Raw genomic sequence first — 7,836 nt, forward strand, 5'->3', positions numbered from 1 at the left:
GCAGTGATTCACACTTATCAGCTCAATATTTCAACTTACAAGGTCCCTGGTTTCTCCGGTTAGTCAGGCGGGAACTACCTCTAACATCAGGCCAGAGTCGGCAGTGAAACATGTCAAAAAGCATTTCGGATCCTTAAGAAAATCTCAATAGAAGCAGAGGGTATCTTTGGGATTTTACGCTTCCTTGATCTTCACCTGGAAACCCTGGTGGCATAGTGGTTAAGTGCTACGGCTGCTAACTAAAGGGTCTGCAGTTTGAATCTGCCAGGTGCTCCTTGGAAACTCTATGGAGCAGTTCTACTCTGTCCTATAGGGTCGCTATGAGTTGGAATCGACTCAACGGCACTGGGTTTTTTTTTTTTTTGGGTTTTGATGTTCACTTGCTGTCTCTCTGGCTCCTTCACCTCTCCCTAGGTGCCCCCCCTGGCCTCCACTGAGTGACCTCCCCAGGTTTGCTACCCCCTGAACTTAAGGGACCACTCCTGTCTTCTCAATCTCTTATCTTTTCCCCTTTCTCCACTCTCTCCTTCATGTAAATTTCTATGCTAGTTTTTTTTGGTTTGTTTTGTTTTCCTTGCAACAGTATTATAACAGTATTTTTTTGGCACTTGCAGCTTACAAAATATGGATGTTTATGTTGAACCTAAACAACCCTGGCAAGATGGTACAATTATCCACATTTTAGGATAAAAACAGATATAAACCTGAGAGGGTCAGTGGCTTGTTCAAGTTACAGGGTAAATCATGGACTCATATTTTCCCATTCCATCTGCTGGGCTCCCTTCCACCCTCAACCCTGCTGGCCACGTGATTACCTGGGCCATTTGTCCCCTCGGCATCCACCCACCCGGGCTTCCCAGAGGAAGGCAAAGGCTCCGAAAGGGCATGAGAAAGCTGCTTCTTTGAACTCCATTTTCTGAAGTGAGAAAAAGCAACTCTGAGGTAAGAGTGGAAATGAGCGATGTTTTTCTTTGGTGTTATCTCACTTTTCTTTCTCATTGTATGGCAGCCCTGCCTCTACTAGAGATACTCTAGTGTTTCTTCAATAATTTTTATTTGATTGTGTTTATCAGAGAAGGTATCCTCTGGGCCTAAACTGGTGTTCAAATTGAGCTACGTCTGCTGAACTATTGGGCTGGGATCTCTCAGGCCCCACTTTGGGCGAGTTGACAGGTATAACGGCAAAAGAACATCATTCTCTGTGCAAGGGCCTGGGAGGGAGACTGGGACAAGATGAGGAAGGAATCCTGGGTCTTTGCCAGGATTCTGGGAGCAGACTCTGACTGAGGCACAAGGTGGAGTGGAGGGGAAGAGTAGAGGGGAGCACTCACCCCACCCGGGTCGCAAGTCCAGAGAGGCACCAGTGGTGTCACTAGGGGGTGTGTGGGGTGGTCCTGACCACACCCGGTGACGCTGTCAGGGAGGGTGACACCACGTGGTCCAGAGATACGCCAAGATCAAACTATGCAGGACTTCAGCTTCTCCAGAAAGCCAGTGACTGCTTCGGCCATGTTTTGGCGTTGCTCTCTGCTGCCTTGGCTCTCGGTGGCTGTCGGGATGAGTCACCTGCCCGGAGGCTCTCCTTGCGCCACGGTGGCAGCCCTGGCGCCCCTAGAGCCCACCTGTCATCCTGCGGGCCATCCGGGACACGGGCGAGGCGAGCCATCTTGGCTACCAACATCTATTCATCTTGAAATTTGGGGCGGGGCACGATTTAGAGATTGCCCCTGGGCGCTGGAACGGGGGAATACAATTTAGAGATTGCCCCTGGACATTGAGGGTGTTGTTTTTCCACTGGCAACTTCCTGAGACTCAAGACCCAAGAAATGCTGCTTCAGGGCCCAGGGGGCAAGGTGCAATGGTGAAGCAGAGAAAGGCACCTCTCTGGGAGAGGGAGGCTTGAAGGGAAACCAGCTCATTTGTGCCACTGAGGGCAACAGCGGGAAGGGGACTGAAAGCAGCTCTCACCCAGGGAAGGAGAAGCAGTGGCTCTGAATTCTGGAGGCCTCAGAAAAAAATAACTGTCAGAAGACTATGAGAGACACCCCAGACTCCCACAAAAATAACTGGGGTGCCTTTGAGATGGGGAAAGACCTAGGTCCTGCAGTTATGCGTCAGGGGGCTATATTTGGTGAAATACGGCTGTCAATAGTTCTATGCCCTTGGGATGCTGAGGTAGATATTTTAAAGAATCTCAACATAAATTTTGGCTCACTCTCGAGTTTCTCAGAAACAACATAACATTTTCAAATGCATGTCTTTGAAAAAAAGTACTTATTTTCCTACATAATATATAGCAGTGCCAGTTCATTGAGAAGACTGCCGGTCAGGCACTGCCAACGTTTCCCAGAAGGTACCCCAATCATGGCGCTAAGTCCTGTGTGGGGATGAGTCAGCCCACACCTCCCTGCTCTGGGTCTAACTAATATCCCCTGAAGGGGTGACTGAAACTAAAGTGGGACTTGGCTCATCCCTTAGAGAACTGAGACAGAGAAGGAAACAAGGGGAAAGGGCATTTTCTGCTAGTGTATTTCCTCCTTTTTCTCCATGTTGTTGTGAGCCGTCTAGTCGATTCTGACTCAAAGCTACCCTGTAGGACAGAGTGGAACTGTCCTGGGCTTCCTAGGCTGAAACCTTTACAAGAGCAGATTGTTGGGTCTTTTCTCCTGTGGAGCCACTGGTGGGTTCCAACCGCCAGCCTTTTGGTTAACAGCTGAGCACTTAACCATCGCACCAGCCTGTTATACAGCCTAAAGACAGCTGTGGAAAGGGGCAGAATGGGAATTCAGCTGACACCAAACTGAATTCCTGACCAGATCCGCACTGCCCAGTGGGGCTGTGAGCAAGTCTCCTCAACACTGAGGAGGACTGAGCAGCAGACACCATGCCTTGGTGAGAAACTCTGCATTCAGGCTGCCTGGGTGAGAATTCCCAGCTCCCCTACTGTTGTGTGACCTGGGGCAAAATATGTAGCCTTTTTGGACCTTGTCTTTTTCATCTGTAAAATGAGAAAAGCTATACTAGGTCATAAGGTTGGTATGAGGATGAAATGCAAAAAAAATAAGACTAGACCCATATAGCTCTTGGCACATTTCAGGCACTCAGTAAATATTCCCTATGATTAACTGTGGATGTTTTCGATGCACTCCTGTTTGTAACAGTTGATATTATTTAGTTAAAAGTTGATTATCTCTTTAGGGAGTTGTTCTGATCTCTTATTGACCTCCCATCCTCACTTCCAAGTTCATTTTGGACCCTGGATCTCTGCTTTGTGCTTTTAGTATGGGTATTTCTATTACAGTATTTACCTTGATGCATTTTAATTGTCTTTTTGTTTGTCTGTAAATTATAGGTTGTTTGAGGGCTGAGACTGTGCCCCAGGTCCCAGCACGTAGTAGGCCCTCAGGGAATATTTGCTGGATAAGTGTAGACATGAATAGATATCCTTATCTAAAAGGAATGTTGATTAGTGAAGAGATAGAAGCTTCTAAAAACCTACAAGTAACCCTAGAGTTGATCCTGACACATGGCAACCCCATGTGTGTCAGAGTTGAACTGTGCTCCACAGAGGTTTCGGTTGGCTGATTTTTTGGAAGTAGATTTAGATCCCCAGGCCTTTCTTCTAAGGTGTCTCTGGGTAGACTCAAACCTGTAGCCTTTGGGTTAACAGCCCAAATCATTAATCATTAACACCGCTCAGGGACTCCTCTGAAATCCTACCCTACCATATATATCAGAATATAAGTGGCACAGTTAAGCTGATCTGTGGACCAGAACACAAGAAGCTTTATGCTTTCTACCTCCAGCAGAAGTGGTTGACCCCTAAGGCTGCCCTTCATTAGGGAGATGCACCCCAGCCTCAGTGTGGCCTCCACAAACTGTGGAAAATGCAGAACTGGGCTGAGGAACTACAGCTACCCGAGGAACTGTCCCAAAGTGTATTGAACTTGACTCCTCCCTCTGCTCCTGATTTTATCTCCAGATGGTCTCCCCTCTTCATCTCCTTTGCTCTATTCCTGTGACCCCTGCTTTAGTTCAGGTCCTATCACTTCTTGCCTCAATTACAATTGGCCCTGCTTACTGGTATCACAGGAATCCCTGGTTGGTGCAAATGGTTAAGCACTTGATTATTAGTTGAAAGTTTGGCTGTTCGAAATCACCCAGAGGCACCTCAGGAGACAGGCCTGGTGATCTGCTTTTGAGAGGTCACAGCCTTGGAAACCCTAATCTGTACACATGGGGTTGCTATGAGTCGAAATCGACTCCATGGCAACTAACAACAGTAACATTGGTGTCCCAGCCTCCAGCCTTTGCCATCCCATTCTCCACACTGCTTCCAGGTAAGCTGTCCCATCCTTCCCCCACCTCCCGTCGTTCAGGGCCTATCATGCTCTCACTGCCCTTTGGATAAAGCCCAAGTTGCCTAAAAGGTCTAACTAGGCCTCCCAGGTAGACCCCCACTTTCTGCCCATTTTCTTCTTCTCCAAGTCTTCTCCCCACTCTCAGCCTCCTTTTATCTCTAGACACACTGAGCTACTTAAAATTTTCCTCTAGAAAGGCTTCCTTGTCTCCTCCCAGGATGGTTTAATACCTCCTTGTTTGTTAGCTACAACGAAGTACCCAGATCCTCGGTACCCAGATCTTCCTTCCTCCATAGCAATAATCATGTTGGATTGTAATTAGCTAAACACTTCATTCATTCATTCATTCAACTTCCATTCACTCATTCTCATATTGAAAACTTTTATAGTGTACCTACCAGGCACTGTTTTTGATGCTGAGTAAACCCATAAATAAGACAAAAAACTCCTCATGGAATTTGCATTCTAGTGGAAAAAGACAAACAGTAAATAGATGAACAATTATTTTCCGATAGTGATACAAGCTTTGAAGGAAATACAGTGAAGTGTTAGAGAGTATTGGAGATACAGGGAGAGGTAGGAGTCAGGGAAGACCTCTCTGAGGAAGGTGATATTTAAGTGGAGTCCAAAAGCAAGACGAGAGGAAAGTTATCTACATAGTCGGGGATGGCGTGCTTGGGCAGAGTCCCCAAGGAAGGAATGAGCTTGGTGTGCTGGAGGAAGGAAGGAAGCCATTCTCCTGGGAACATATCATGAACTCCCTAGACTGTGAGCTCCCTGAGACCCTGGACAGTATCTCATTATGTACTAGAGTCATGGAGATTTAGCACAGTGTTCAGAAAATAATAGGTGTTACTAAGTATTTGAGGAGTCCCTGGGTGGCACAAATGGTTAAGCAATCACTTACTAGTTGAAAGGTTGGTGGTTCGAACCCATCTAGAGGTGCCTCAGTAGACAGGTCTGGTGATCTGCTTCCAAAAAGTCACAGACTTGAAACCTCTATGGAGCAGTTCTACTCTGTACACATGGGTTACTATGAGTTGGAATCAACTCCCTGGCAATCAACAACAACAGCATTATTTGAATGAATAAATAAATGTGGCTTTGAAATGATATATTTTTTCATATTTAGCTTTAAAAGTTAAAAAAGATCTGATTTTTTGAGAGCTTATATCCTAGGAACTATGGTAAAATATTTCTGTCACTGTCCCAGAGAGAGCTACATTTTTTTTTTTTTCCTAGAATCTAGTCTATCCTCTCTCAGCTGCCATTTTGAAAAAGAGTACTACCTGGTCTAGAACAAAAGTAACACAATAGGGGATAAAGTCACACTTGGGCTAAAATCCATTTTATCAGCCTGGGTAATTAGGTAGTTTTTCTTATCCATGTAAATAGATGCATTGCCAAAGTAGAGAAACAAACAAAAAGAACCCCTGGAAAGGGTGAGGAAATCCTGGGCCCCCAAACACCTTAAACAAACAAACAAGCAAAAAACCCCCTTATGAAGTATGTGAATTTAAAAAAGAAAAAGAAAAAGGTTCTGTTCTCTTCTGACCACATCCATTTTCAGTTGTTTTCTAAGCAGTCAAAATCCTCATGACCTTTCCTTATTAAGATATATATATATTTTTTCATTGCTTCATCATTCACTGCTATATAGAGATTTATAGGATGTCCCTACTCCCATCCCCCAGATTCACAAGGTCTAGAACGTTTGTGGTTTACTTCTTCCTTGGGTTTCATGGAAGCCAATATGTTCATTTCCTGAATGAAACCTTCCTCTTAAGCAAAACTTCTTTTCTAGAAGAAACCAACTTCTCCCTCAAATTTTATGATTTTTATTTAAAAAAAAAATTCTTTCCGACTGAAGAATGGCTCTCTTTCTAGTTCTTCTGCAACAGTTTTCAAACTTGTCCCCCAATAATAACTCTTTGTCCCTAATTCTTACCTGGAATACCTCCTGAATTACTCTCACATTAAAGAGATCTATGGTGATATCATAGGGGTACTTACCGATGGTTCATTCAGTGGTAGAATTATCCCCTTTCATGTGGGGGACCAGGATCAAATCCTTGCCAATTCATCGCCTGCACAGCCACCACCGCACCCTCTGTGGAGGCTTGCATGTTGCTAGGTTGTGTGTGGGATCCCAATGAGTTGGAGATCTCCATAATTTCGGGGGCTGACTCAATGGCAGCTGACGACATGGTAATATCAACTACCTCGGCAGATCCCACTTGACCTCTTGAGACGGATAATGGTTTAACAATGTGCCATTTAAAAAAGACCAGATTTATCTTTATTCACTACAAGTACACTATAATAAATTTACTCCAACACCAAGTTTATTAAAGAAACATTTCTTTATATAGACTTTTTTGCTTCTTTGGAGTATGAGAGCAACAGGGGTCCCAGCTTCAATCTAAGTAGACACGTCTGGCCAATTTATGGAAGGAACACACCAGAAACCTACTTGAATGTGGACTGAGAAGCCTTCTGAGAGAAACATCAGCATAAGGGAAAACAGAGGTAGGCAGTAAGAAACTTTAGGCTTTCGAGGGGAAAGGCAGTTCTGAGTGGTGGCTGTCCTTAGATTTAACTTTAAGTCCAAACCTCAAAGGAATTATATCTGAGCCCCACAGAAAGAGTGAAAACCCCAAAAAACATGTCGCCATCGAGTTGATTCCGACTCATGGTGACCCTATATGTTACAGAATATAACTGTTCCATAGGGTTTTCTTGGCTGTAATCTTTAAAGAAAAAATTTTTTATTGTATTTTAGGTGAAAGTTTATAGCTCAAATTAGTTACCCATTCAAAAATTTATACATTGTGACATTGGTTGCAATCCCCACAACATGTCAGCACTTTCCCCCTTTCCCTTTACACCCCGGGTTCCAGTTTCCCTGTCCCTTCCTGCCTTCTCATATTTGCTTTTGGGCAGGTGTTGTCCATTTGATCTTGTACACTTGATTGAACTAAGAAGAACATTCCTCATGTGTGATATTGTTTGTTTTATAGGTCTGTCTAACCTTTGGCTGAAATGTGGACTTTGGGAGTTGCTTCAGTTCTGAGTTAGCAGGATGGCCCGGGACTATAGTCTCTGTCAGACTAGTAAGTGTCTTTGGTTTTCTTCATTCTCCTTTGCTCTGGACGAGGTGGGACCAATAGATGTATCTTAGATGGCCATTTGCAAGGTTTTAAGACCCCAGACGCTACTCACCAAAGTAGGAGGTAGAACATTTTCTTTATGAACTATGTTATGCCAGTTGACCTAGATGTTCCCCAACACCATGGTCCCCAGGCCTTAGCCCTAGTAACTTGGTCCCTCAAGATGTTTGGATGTGTCCAGGAAGCTTCTATGACTTTGTTTTGATCAAGTCGTGCTGACTTCCCCATACCGTGTGTTGTCTTTCCCTGTATCAAAGTTAACACTTGTGTATTATCTAGTTAGTGATTTCCCCTTCTCATCCCTA

At 44.5% G+C, this 7,836-nt stretch overlaps 1 long non-coding RNA gene across 1 annotated transcript; it reads left to right on the forward strand.

The window, feature by feature from the left end:
• The first annotated feature begins 690 nt into the window (after positions 1-690).
• Positions 691-7,551, forward strand: LOC126066406 (uncharacterized). The gene is made up of 3 exons (XR_007515077.1): positions 691-942; positions 6,734-6,890; positions 7,382-7,551. It is a non-coding gene; the product is annotated as an uncharacterized LOC126066406 (long non-coding RNA).
• The last annotated feature ends 285 nt before the right edge of the window (positions 7,552-7,836 follow it).

This window comes from Elephas maximus, chromosome 23 (genome assembly GCF_024166365.1).
Source record: "Elephas maximus indicus isolate mEleMax1 chromosome 23, mEleMax1 primary haplotype, whole genome shotgun sequence".
In the NCBI taxonomy this organism is placed as follows: Eukaryota; Metazoa; Chordata; class Mammalia; order Proboscidea; family Elephantidae; genus Elephas; species Elephas maximus.